Below are 11,981 nucleotides of genomic sequence, written 5' to 3' on the forward strand. Positions count from 1 at the left end.
TATTATGCAAAGTAAAAGAAGCCAGTTACAAAATACTACATTTCATGATTTCCTTTATATGAATTGTCCAGAATAGGCAAATCTATGCATATGGAAAGTAGATTAGTGGTTGCCTGTGGTTGTGGGGTTGAGGGAAAAATGGGAGAATAACTGTAAATGAGTACACAGGATTTCTTTTTGTGGTGATGAAAATATTTTAAAATTGATTATAGCGTTGGTTGCACAACTCTGTGAACATACTAAAAACCATTGAGTCGTACACTTTAAGTGGGTGAATTGTATGGTATGTAAATTATATCTTAATAAAACTGTTATGCATGTATATAAGAAAGATGAATGTTTTTTATTTATGTCATTGATTTTGAGAGATTCCAGTGGAGATGACCGGTAGGTAGTTAACCATATGGATCTGGATCTCAGGAGCAGAAATCAGAGTTGGAGATACATATGGGGAAATCAAAAGCATAATGATGTTAAGTTATACGAAAGGTAGCAATCGCATATGGAGAGTATGTCCAGTGGAAAAGGAAAAAGAGTGAGGGCTTTCACCTATCCCTGCAGGATACTAGCAACTAAGGGATGGGAGCAATAATAAGAGATGTCAAAAGAGATGGAGAGGGAGTCGTTAGAGACGGAGAAGTGAGATCAAGAGAGGAAAAATGGAAGGCAAGGAAAGAGTTTCCAGAAGGAAAGAGTTCCATGCAGAGATATTGAGTTATGTCATGATGATAATGCCCACAGGATCTGCTGTAGGGAAACCTCTACTGACTTTGGAAAGAATGGTTTCCATGGGGTGGTAGGCCAGAAACCAGAGTGCAGTAAGTCCAGACACCAGTAATAGTTGAGGAATTGGAGGCACCCTTCTTTAGATAATTGGAGAAATGTAGCTGTGAAGGGCAGGTCTGAAAGGAGGAAAAAGAAAGCAGAGGTTCAAGTGGAGTCTGGTGGGTTGGGTGAAAGATTTCAAGATGGGAGAGACTTGAGGTTGCTTATGGGAATGAAAGGAAGAGGAGATAATTGTTAAGAGTAAGGCCTTGACCACCTTTCATGAAACTGTAGTATGGTCCCTACTCCATGCCCCTTATCCTGTTCATTTTGTTTACTGTAGTGCTTATCAGCTTATCATATAATTTACTTATTAAGTTTACTATTTACTGTCTGTCTCCACCCTGCTCCAAGAAGGCAGAGACTTTTGTCTATTTTGTTCATTTACTAAGTCCAAGCTTCTAGAACAGTATCTGACATATGGCAGGTGCTCATTAAGTATCTGTTGAATAAATGAATGAAAGAGCTAATTTTCTCATTAGGCAAGAGGGGAGAGGAGCCAGAACACAGCCAACAATACGGTCCCTGCCTTCACAGCGCTTATGTCCAACTGTGGGGCAGCTCCACTGGATTCCACGACTTCCTGCTACTGCGGGTAACGAGGGAGAGGAAAGGTAAAGAGCCTGCTTTCCGGAGGGATGAAAAATGATGGGGAATATTTGATAGTTATGGCCTGCGTCGAGTCTATTTTGTTCAGAACTGTGATCTAAATATCGCTAAAGTGTTTGGTTGGTCATGCATTTATGCTGTCTCAGAAGTATTTTAAATATTATTAGGTCTTTGCACCTCCGCCCTCGAAGCCCGGCACACTCGAGGGGCGGGATAGGGCTCTGCCGGCGGCTCAGCGCGCTTTCTCGCGAGGCGGGCCTCGGGTCCTCAATCTGTGCGCCAACTGTGATGATAAGCAGGCGAGGGGAAGAGACTGATTCCAAGAGCCGGGCCTGTGTGGCCAAAAGCGGCGGTGCGAGCGCAGCCCAGAGAAAGGAACAGCTTCGGGCATACAGCCGCGCCCAGACACGGAACCAAACTCGCGCCCCTACCTCCCGCCTCGGCGGCCCAATGCCGCGAGCCCGGCTGCGCCTGCGCGCGGGCGGCCGGAGCGGCCAGCAGCGAGCCGGGAGCGCCGCGGCCGCTGCCGCTGGGAGTCACGTGGCGCGCCGGACGCCGCCCCGCCCCTCCGAGGCCGCCCCGCCCCGCCCTGCGTCCTGGCGGGACGCTCTGAGCAGCCCCGAACTGCGCAGCGCGGCTAGGGGTGAGTGTCCGCGAGGGCCGCGCATTGCGCACACCCGGGCGGGTCCGGGCCTGGGCGCGGGACGGCTGAGTGTGTTGCGGGGGCCAAGGGGACAAAATGGCGGCGAAATACGCCCTTTCACCCTTTCCCCTCACCTTGGAGTGCGGGCGGAGGGGGCAGAGATCGTTGCTGGGGGAGGGGAGCCGCGGGCGCTCGGGAGGGCCCTGGGGTCGGTTGAGGAAGTCTTCAGGGTGGAGGCGAGAAGGTGCCGGGCCTTTCCTGGAGGGCGGCTGCTTGCCCTTCGGTCTCAGCTGGGGTGTGAGGGGCGTGGGACACGGCGTGTGCGGGGCCCCGGCCGCGCGTGACGAGGCTTCTGGAATGTCGGCACTGCAAGGGACCTCCAGAGGAGCCTCCCTCCCTTCCCTTCATTTGACAGGTGATCGGCATCGCCATCTCTCATTCTCAGCTGGGTTCACCGTGCTTTCGCTGCAGGCGACTCTGGTCTTAGCTCTGCCCGGGAAGCAGGGCGGGAATGGTCTCCATCTATCAAGTGCTTACACTGAGGCCCGGAGGGGTGAAGGGTTTAACCAAGACCTCACACCTGGGAATAGTCGGGTCTAGCCTCCTGCTTCTGTTAGTGCTCTTTTCTCTGCAGCTGCTTCATGCCTTTCCGTCACACTGTTTTCCAGTCGCGTTCGTGGAACCAGGCTAGAGTCACAGGCTCCAGTGAGTGACAGGATTGTTAGAGAGCAGGCAGAAAATTGGTCTTCCAAGCGCATCTGCTGCTGTCGAGGGGCTGTCCCTCGCTGAGATGGGGCCGCCTGCCCCAAGGGCAGCTTCCTGATGCTGGTGGACTGTGTTTCTCATTCTGTTTGTGCCAGGTTATTTTCCATGAAAATAGCTATTCACTATAGTCAACTTACTGAATAAATGCTAATTCCTTACGTGTATTGCAGTTTGTTTTAGTTAAAGATTGATTTCATCAACATGATCTTTTCATCCTCATAAACAATCTGAGGTAGGAGGAGAGATGGGACAGGCGTTATGCTCGTTCTAGAAATGAGGGAACTGAGGCTCACAAAGGTTATTACTTGTTCTAGATCACCAGCTGGTGAGCGATAGATCTGGGAGTAAGCTGTCTGACCACTGTCCTACTCTGGCCTATATTGGTGCTCTGTCCCTTGTATTTTTTTCTGTTAACATTGACTTTTCTTCAAAACTTGTTGGGCGCAGATTGATTTATGCCACATATTGAAATGATTTGAATAATATCCACTAAGGAATTAATACTTTTAATTAAAGAGTCAGTTTCTAATATGATTTGCAAAGTTGGCTTTGTGGGAGGAAGTATGATCTGATGGCTTGGAAGGCAGACTGATCGGAGTTTGAATCTCAGCTCCACCACTTGTCCTTTGGCAAATTAATTTTTCTGAGCCTTCATTTCCTTATCTATAAAAAAGGAATAATTTCCATTTCGTAAATGTATTGATAGCAATAAATGAGGTATCCGTAAGCATTTAGAACCGTTCCTGACCCATGATAAGCCTTCAACAAGTGTTTCTCCTTTCCTTCTTTCTCCCCACTCCCTTGAGCTGCATTTTAAAAATTCTGTATGTGTCTTAGTCCACTTGGGCTTCTATAACAAAATACCTTAGACTGGGTGGCTTATAAACAACAGAAATTTATTTCTCACAGTTCTGGTGGGTGGGAAGTCCAAGATCAGCATGTCAGCAGAATCATGTTTAGTGATGGCCTGCTTTCTGGTTAACATATGTGGCACCTTGTAGCTGTGTCCTCACGTGCTGGAAAGGGTGAAGGGGTATCTCTCTGGCCTCTTTTATAAGAGCATTAATCCCATTCATGAGGGCCTTGCCCTTATAATCTGATATCCAAAGGCCCCACCTCCTAATACTGTCACCTTGGGAGCTAGGATTTCAACATACGAATTTTGGGAAACACAAACATTCAGATAATAGTGCGATGGTTACCCCCCTGGTTATTCAGGTAAACAATCATGGCATCATAATCAGTGTTATTATACCAATGTATTTATAAATGAATAATTTTGGTGACTAGGGTCCGAAGGATATATTGTTTTAGAGACAGACTTGAAAAATGTTTGTCCTGTGTTCTTTATAGGTATTTAACATATTGACTACCACACCAGAAAAAAAAGTTATTCTGGGTGCCATGGTGTTTTATTAAAACAAAACGATCCTTCCTAATTTGTTATTTTTTATTATTTTCTGTGCCTGAGTTATATGCAGTGCAATCCACATTTTTAGAATTAAATCGTCAATTGTAACAATGAGAACATCAAGTAAGATTTTCACGAACCAATTGCAGGGTTTTGCTTCACGAGGCCCCAGGTCAAAACTAGCCTGAGTTAAATACAATTCACATGGCAGTCAATGTGTTAAGAACCACTAAAAGATTGATTTGCTATCAAGACTTAATTAATGCCTTCATTTAACTACAAGAATGTAGTTAAATAAGATGAAGAGACTTGAGATTCTGTCTTTTCTTTCCCCTTCATATCAACCATAGCCCAACTTAGTTTTATTTATTTTTTTAGAGACTCCATTTTTTATTTAAAGACTAGTAGGTAAATCAAAATTTCAAAATATGGAAAAGATAATTACTCAGCATCAACATTTTCCCCCTTTTCCGTGTTTATGGAATCTTCTTAGATTTAATGTGTCAATGTATACTGCACAAAGGGATGAATCATCATTTGTCTAAACTTGTCACGACATTCCTATTATTTCCAGGTTTTTATCTCTAAGTGTCCTTGTAGCTCTGGTGTCCATGGTTCTAAGTATGGCCAAAGGAATGGGTGTTTTTTTTTTTTTTTTTTTGACAATATTTTGCTTCTATGGATAAAGGGACCAAGATTTTTGTAACCAAAAAATAGCCTTTTGCCCCTGTTCCTTTCTTCTACTAGGAATATTGGTCAAGGACCTGGCGGTTGGGTTTAATGCAGCCTATTTGTGAGTTTAAGCCTCAAGTCTTATGTTTAAAGGATGAGAATGAAAAGCTAATATGTTGAAGATGGTAGGGTAGTAAAATTTACGGATTCTGGGCCCCTGATAACACTGTTGAGCCACTACATGAAACCTGGAAATACCTAGCTCCAGCTTCCTGTTATATGAAATAATTAAATGGCTTTATTGTCAAGTCATCACTAGTTAGGTTTTTATGACTTGAAACTCATGGGTCCAAATGAGGAGATATCCAGATAGTCAAAGTAGGGTTTGTGAGGAACTGAATGTTCTAAGCAGAATTGTCTGTTTATGCCAGGATACAAAGGTATAATATAGGTTGTATTAAGGAATGCACTTATGATATAGTACTGATGATGATAGTAACGACTAGCATATGGGTTCTTGCATTTTTATGGTGCAAAACTGTGCGTTGTAGAAGATTACTCTGGTGAAAGTAGCTTTGGAAGAGGGGAAGTGAATCTATTAACAGAAGTACAAAGACTAGTCCGTAGACAAATGCAGCAGCAAATCAATTGTATTAGCAGAATATTGTGTAGTTTGAGTACAGATTCCAAACCTGTGGCTGAGTTTCTACTAGTATGATCAAAAGTTTCTTTTTTCTTTGCTCTGAATAAAACTGAGCAGTGGATTCTCTATAGAAAGTGGCAAAAAAATAGATATATTACGGCATTAACAGAAGTGTTGAATGCAGGTGGGCATAATGAAATGGATAGGTGATATTTGCTACATAAATATTTGTTTCATACATAAGCAGAATTAAATTACTTATAAAATGTTAATTGGGTTGGTGATGAGATGATATAGGAAAGGGAATAATGAAATAAGTTTCCCAGATTTGTGATTTAAGTAATTGTGTGGACAATGGTAAGATTGGTTAAAGCAGGTATATGAGAAGGAGAATAGGCTTACCTTTTCGTGTGATCCTGCATATTTTGGTTATTTAATTCCCGTAATATTTGTCAGTAGTTATCCCATATTGATTACTTAGCAGTTTATACCTAAAAGATCTCTTTGGTTATTAGCTATTAAATTATCTGTTCTTCTATGAAATTGGTAAGTTCTGCTAAAAACTGACCCCCCTCCCCCAAAAAAACCCAAAAAACAAAAAAGTCCAAAGCTTGGTTCCATAAGTAAAAATTACACCCTATTTTTACCATCTATAAATCAAAACTCTATACAAATTGGATTAGTTACAAAAGGAAAAACCTAAGGACAGAACTCTTCCGTGTTTTTTATGAGTGTTAATAAACTATACTTATTAGTATAGAGATCATTTGTGTGACTCATTTTTGAAAATTGTTTACATACATGCAATAGAGTTGACTAAATTCATGGGCACATTATTGCCTATAAATTGGCCAGAGCTTGGATATAGTACTTTTTTTTAATTTCAAAATATTATGGGGGTACAAATGTTTTTGGTTACATGGATCACTTTTGTAATGCTTGAGTCTGGGCTATAAGTGTACCCGTTACCCAGATAGTGTTCATCGTACCCGTCCAACCTAGTTTTAAAAGAGAAACAAAAATTCTTTGGGAATCTCATGTGAACATTCTTTAAACACTTAAAAAGTGGTAGTGTTAGGCCTGGCGCAGTGGCTCACGCCTGTAATCCCAGCTCTCTGGGAGGCCCAGGCGGGCGGATTGTTTGAGCTCAGGAGTTCGAAACCAGCCTGAGCAAGAGCGAGACCCCGTCTCTACCAAAAATAGAAAGAAATTAATTGGACAACTAAAAATATATAGAAAAAATTAGCCGGGCATGGTGGCGCATGCACCTGTAGTCCCAGCTACTCGGGAGACTGAGGCAGGAGGATTGCTTGAGCCCAGGAGTTTGAGGTTGCTGTGAGCTAGGCTGATGCCATGGCACTCTAGCCGGGGCAACACAGGAGACTCTTTCCCAAAAAAAAAAAAAAAAAGTGGTAGTGTTATTTAGTGGGAAGTTTAACAGAATTCTCTAATGATGCAATCTGATATCCATTATAGAATTGGTATTTCTGAAATTGTAGAAGTGAAAACTGCAAATGGCTTGTATAACAAAAATTAAAATGAATCATTAATAAAATTTTGTTAGCAGTTTTCTGCTGGAGTGTAACCTTTTTCACAAATATGTTTGGCTTTCACTGATTGGCTGTGGATCTTGTGGGGTACAAACAGTAAAAAGATCTGCAGTCCAGTGGTGAAGCCAGCCTTAAAAATTATTAGCAGGAAATGATTTATGGAAAGACTTTTTCTCATGTGACATGAAACACTAAAGATTTCATAAGGTTTCGCTAAAATAATTACTACTTTTTAAAAAATTTGTTTTGTTTTATTTTAGAGACGGGATCTGGTTCTGTTGCCTAGGCTGGAGTGCAGTGCTGCAATCATAGATCCCTGTAATCTCAAACTCTTGGGCTCAAGCCATCCTCTGACCTCAGCCTCCCTACTTTTTATTGATAACTTCTTAAAGTAGTAAGTTCATCATATGTTGTTTTAAAAACATGCAAAAGTAGAGAGTATAGTGAACTGCTATGTACCAGTCTATTTTAATAGTGACCTGTACGTGGATAGTCTTATCCCACAAAAGCTATCCCCCAACCAAATTGTTTTGAAGCGAATTTCAGACATCACTGAGTATTAGGCTTGCTTTTGCTATAGCATTGGAAAAGAGATAGTTTTGATATTTTAACAGGGCATGCCACATTCATAGGAGAAAATAAATCCCTCTTGGTTGATGTATTCATGGCAGTATATACAGAAGTAATCAGAATTGAAAACCTCATTAAACAACCTGGAATTATAAAATGTCTCTGTTGCTCTTCAAAATACTTGATTTTACCATAATGTACTTATTTTCCAAGTAGCAAAGACGTGAAAAATTACTGATAATTTTTGAGTATGCCTACAACATTGTTTGAGTATCAGACTCAGGCAAATGCTCAGATTTTCTTAAACTTCAGAAAAGACAAAAACCATGGGTGATAGATTTTGTGAACATTGGAGAGGGACTGTGATTGCAAACATCAATTTTTCTACAACTTATTGGCAAATATGTGGACAATTCATGGATGTACTGTCCTGGCTGCAGCTGGGTAGGCTTGTGTATTTTTTTTTTTTTTTTTATTTTTTTTTTTGAGACAGAGTCTCACTGTGTTGCCTGGGCGTGAGTGCCGTGGCATCATCATAGCTCATTAACTTCCCCTCCAAGGCACTTACCAAATTGTGTATTTTTTTTTTTTTTTTTAATTAAAGGCTTGTGTATTTTACAGTAGTGCTGCTAGCAGGCTTCTCACTACTTTGGGTCTGTAATTTACTCCTTGCCCTTTTACAACCTGTGTACCCAAGCTCAGATAAAGAGAGGTATGGCTTTGCTGGCACTTGAGCCAATCTTCACATTTCCATCTCTAGGACTCTCAGGTGTCTTCCCAGATGTTCTGGGAGGCAGGGCAGAATAAGACAAGTAAAACTCCAGTTCATCACAGGCAGCAGCTTATTTAGACACTTGGGGCTCAGTCAGTCCTAGTGTTCATTCTCTGTTTATTTGTTTTCGTGCTCCATTTTCTGCTTGGCCATTGTTTTTCTGTAGCCCAGAGTTTCTCAAATTTCCTTTATTTGAGTACCACTGTCAATATTTTGCCATACCCATATTTATTTTATATTAACTGATTTTACATTTATGATAGTGTTACAAATTTTCTTTTATTTGAATAAAAATGTTCTATTTAAAAAAGTTATATGAATAATAGTAGGTGTAGTACACCGTTACAGCAAATATCCTGAAAGTAGTAACTGAATGATTGAAATTTTGGAAATTCTGGATTAGGACGCAGCTTGCTTTCTTCTTTTAACAGCATTATTGAAGTATATTTTACATACCATAAAATCCACCCATTTGAAATGTGCACTTCAGTGGTTTTTTCATGTATTTATAGAGTTGTATATCCATTACCACAATCAATTCTAGCACATTTTCAATACCTCAGTATGAAATCCCATAACGATTAGCAGTCATTTCCCATTCTGGCCTCCCTTCTCACTTCCCCATCCTATCCTTTGCCCCAGCCAACCACAAAACTACTTTCTGTGTCTATGGATTTGCCTGTCGAGGACATTTCAAATGAATGGAATCATGGAATTTGTGGTCTTTCGTGTCTGGCTTCTTTCAGTTAACAATGTTTTCAAGATACATCCATGTTGTAGCATATATTAGTACTTCATTCCTTTTTATGGCCAAATAATCTTCCATCATATAGATATACTGTATTTTATTTATCCATTTATCACTTGATTAACATTTGGATTGTTTCTACTTTTTGGCTATCGTGAATAATGCTGCTGTGAACATTCCTGTACAAGTTTTTTGTGTGGACTTGTGTTTTCATTTCTCGTGAGTATTATATACCTAGGAGTAGAATTGCTGGGTCATTTGGTAACTATATCTTTAACTTTTTTAAGGAACTACCAGACTGTTTGCTAAGCCAGCTGTACCATTTTACATTCCCACTGCAGTGTGTGAGCATTCCAGTTTCTCCATATCCTCTTCAACACTTGTCTGTCTTTTTGACTTTAGATATCTTGGTGGGTCTGAAGTCGTATCTCATTGTGGTTTTGATTTGTGTTTCTGTAATCACTAGTGATTTCAACATCTTTTCATATGCTTATTAGCCATTTGTATATCTTTTTGTGGAGAAATAAGGACATGACCTTTTTAAGCTGACATACTATTTAGCTATTTAACCTGACATGGGTTCTTGTTCTTCCTCTTGCTTGCTTTCTCCCTATTGGCTTTTTATTCGTATCATTAAGTAGATCGTATCTTAGAAATCCTTTTAAATACTCTACTGTGAAACACACATCTCCTACTTATGTTTGTTAGTCTATGTTGTAGTACCTGTTTGTCTAAGTGCAGCTAGAACTACTGAATTTATCTAAGAAAAAAAATCATGCATCTTAAGCACCACTGACCTTCAGTTCAGAGGCAGAGACAATCTGTCAGGTGTGAAGTTAGATAGAGGTGCACAAGACACAGTAATGTCAGTGATGTAAGGATTTGGAGTAAATCAGTATCTGGTAGAACTTAAGAGATAATTCAGTCTTGAACTTTTCTTTTTTTTTCCCCCCTCCTAAAAGGACTGATAATTAGAATTTGTGATCTCTGGGTTGAAAATTTTGAAGTCAAAGCCAAGTTTAATCTGTAATTTGGAAATACTTTAAGTTTAAATCATTATAGTTTTCAAAGGTTGTAATTGCAGTGCAATCGTATTTCAGAAAATCACACAAATTTTTTCTTTTTCAAAGAAAAAAATTACCCACAGTCCCTGTGGTTTATACAGTTACTAGTTACTGAGTGCTGGTTCGGTGCCATCAGGTTCTTCACATACATTTCTTTGATTTTGAAAATAACCCTACAAGGTAGGTATTTTTACTCCTGTTTTGTAGTTGTGAATCCTGAAGTTGAAAAATGTTAAATAACTTGCATAGTTTGTAAGTGGCAGTCTTGGAATATGGATTTGTGTCTAACTTCAGAGCTTATGGTCTTTACTACACATTGCTGCTTGTGTATTTTCAAGTGTACATGATATTCCTCGCCACCTTCCTTCGCAGCTTTAATTATATGGCACATAAAATTTTGTGTCTGCCTTATAAAAGTTTTCGGTATCTAGCCTTACAGCTGTCTTTATTGGAAGGGCTAATAGAGTACACAGGCTCACTGATTCTGGAATGACCAAAATGAGGTAATTATGCTTAACCAACGAGCCATTGAATGGTTTTCCATTCTTTCCTTCAAAATCTTTATTGAGTGCCTACCATTTGTAAGGTACTGTGTTAAGTGGGGAGGAAAAGAAGATCATTCAGACACTAGTTCTGTCCTTCAGGATCTTAATATATAGTAGAGAATAAAATCTTCTTCTGAGGAAAGTAGGGAAAAGAGTGTAACATATATTGAACATTTACTATATGCTAGGTTTTATATAATATTTCAGAAATTATTTGGCTACCTATTATGTGTTAGATATTTTGTTAACTGATGGAAATTTGAACTATAGAAGTCTACCATTTAATAAGATGTTATTTTTATATTAGAGAAAACTGAGGTTTTGAGGGGATAATGACTTGTCTAAAGTTATATAATTATTATTATTTTTTGAGACAGAGTTTTGCTCTGTTGCCCGGGCAAGAGTGCTGTGACATCATCATATCTTATAGTAACCTCGAACTCCTGGGCTCAAGGGATCCTCCTATCTCAGCCTCCCAAGTAGCTGGGACTACAGGTGTGTGCCGCCACACCCAGCTAATTTTTTCTATTTCTTTAGTTGCCCAGCTAATTTCTTTCTATTTTTAGTAGAGACGGGGGTCTCACTCTTGCTCAGGCTGGTCTTGAACTCCTGACCTCAAATGATCCTCCCACCTGGGCCTCCCTGAGTGTGAGGATTACAGGTGTGAGCCACCACACCCGGCCTAAAGTTATATAATTAGGAACTGTAATAAGTGGTTAAATTACTCCCACATTGGTGTGCACACTTTCCCACTGTGCCATGATGAATTCAGTATATAGATGGACCCTGGTTTACAGTGGTTTTACTTATGATTTTTTTCAACTTTACGATGGCATGAAAGTGATAACCTATTCAATACGCTCTTCAATTTATGATAGCGTTATGCACATCTGGATAAACCCATTGTAAGTTGAAAATATCATAATTTGAAAATGCATTTAATATACTTACCGAACATCATAGCTTAGCCTCGCCTACTTTAAACATGCTCAGAAATGTTGAGCATTTTTTTATATGTTTGCTGGCCATTATTCTGTCTTCTTTTGAAAAGTTTCTGTTCATTTCGCTTGCCTATTTGTTGATGGGGTTGTTTGATTTTTTCTTGTTGATTTTTTTGAGTTCTAGATAGATTCTGGTTATCAGCCCTTTATCAGATGTGTAGAG

General features: G+C 40.0%; 1 protein-coding gene across 1 annotated transcript in view; it reads left to right on the plus strand.

Moving 5' to 3' along the window:
• Positions 1 to 2,052: 2,052 nt before the first annotated feature.
• The window catches only part of SCAPER (S-phase cyclin A-associated protein in the ER), a 329,861-nt gene continuing 319,932 nt past the window's right edge, over positions 2,053 to 11,981 (plus strand). The window contains exon 1 of the mRNA XM_012651860.1: positions 2,053 to 2,077. The gene's annotated coding sequence lies outside the window, so the exon portion shown is untranslated. The remainder of the gene's footprint in view (positions 2,078 to 11,981) is intronic.

Source organism: Propithecus coquereli, unplaced genomic scaffold, assembly GCF_000956105.1.
Source record: "Propithecus coquereli isolate 6110/MARCELLA unplaced genomic scaffold, Pcoq_1.0 Scaffold372, whole genome shotgun sequence".
NCBI lineage: Eukaryota > Metazoa > Chordata > Mammalia > Primates > Indriidae > Propithecus > Propithecus coquereli.